Genomic DNA, 1,241 nt, shown 5'->3' with positions numbered 1-1,241 from the left:
GTAAGAGTGTGAGATTTGTCAGGATTGAAAGACATGTTCCACTTGTTTGACCAGTCTGTGATTTTGTCCAGGTCTGCAGAGAGTGAGGATGCTGCAGACTGCCGATCTGAGGGATGAGGAATGGAGCGACAGAGAGTAGAGTCGTCAGCAAAGAGATAGAGAGGATTTTCAAGAGAGTCAGAGAGATCATTGATGAAGACCAGAAAAAGCACAGGGCCCAGAACACTACCTTGGGGAACTCCAGCCTGAACAGGAAGAGGAGATGAGAGAAACCCATTCAGGGCCACACGTTGACTACGACCAGAGAGGAAGTCCGCCAGCCATGCGTGGAGATTTCCATGGATACCAAAGGAGGAGAGTTTGGTGAGCAGAGCAGGGTGCCAGACCGTATCGAAGGCACGTGAAATGTCAAGGGAGACAGCTCTAATTTCCTGTTTGGCGTTGAGGACCTCCATCCATTGTTGAGAAAGCAGAAGCAGCATGTCCAGAGTAGAGTGACCAGGTCTGAAAACAAATTGATGATCAGAGATCAAGCCATTGGAGAAGAGGAAAGATTTAATATCTGAAGCAATGATGGATTCCATGACTTTGCTGATAATTGGGAGAAGGCTGATTGGTCTGTAGTTGCTGGGATCTGTTTTTGCACCTTTTTTGTGCAAACCGGTGATGTTGGCTGATTTCCAAGCAGATGGCAGATGACCTTGAGCAAAAGAGAGGGTGAAGAGAACAGAAAGAGGGAGTGAAAGAGCAGAAGAACATGATTTTAGGACCCGTGGGCTGATGCCGTCAGGACCAGTTGCAGAATCAGAGTCGAGGGTTGACAGAAACTTTTCCACCTTGTCAGGAGGAAAGGACACAGAGTCCAGGAGCAGCTGGGTACGACTGGGTACGGTGGGTACAGAGAGGGATGGGTTTGGGACACAAGATTTAGAGGCAAACACAGAGTTGAGGCATTCAGCTTTTTCACGTGCGGAGTCAGCCGTTAAGCCGTTTGAGGTGAGGGAGGGGATGGAGGGGGAACAAACACCAGAAACAGATTTGACCAGACGCCACCAGGATTTGGAAGAGGGAGACAGATAAGAGAGTTCGGTCTTGAGAATGGTGAGATATTGTTTCCTGGCTCTCCTGAGGGTGGACACACACTTGTTTCGGGCTTTGTGAAAGGAAATGAGATTTCCTTCCGTTGGATTTGCTTTCCAGGAGATGAAAGCAAGTTGTTTCAGGGAAACAGCCTCACCACA

This window comes from Myxine glutinosa, chromosome 4, assembly GCF_964187855.1.
Source record: "Myxine glutinosa chromosome 4, kmMyxGlut1.1, whole genome shotgun sequence".
Lineage (NCBI taxonomy): Eukaryota > Metazoa > Chordata > Myxini > Myxiniformes > Myxinidae > Myxine > Myxine glutinosa.
This window is presented reverse-complemented; position numbering follows the sequence as displayed.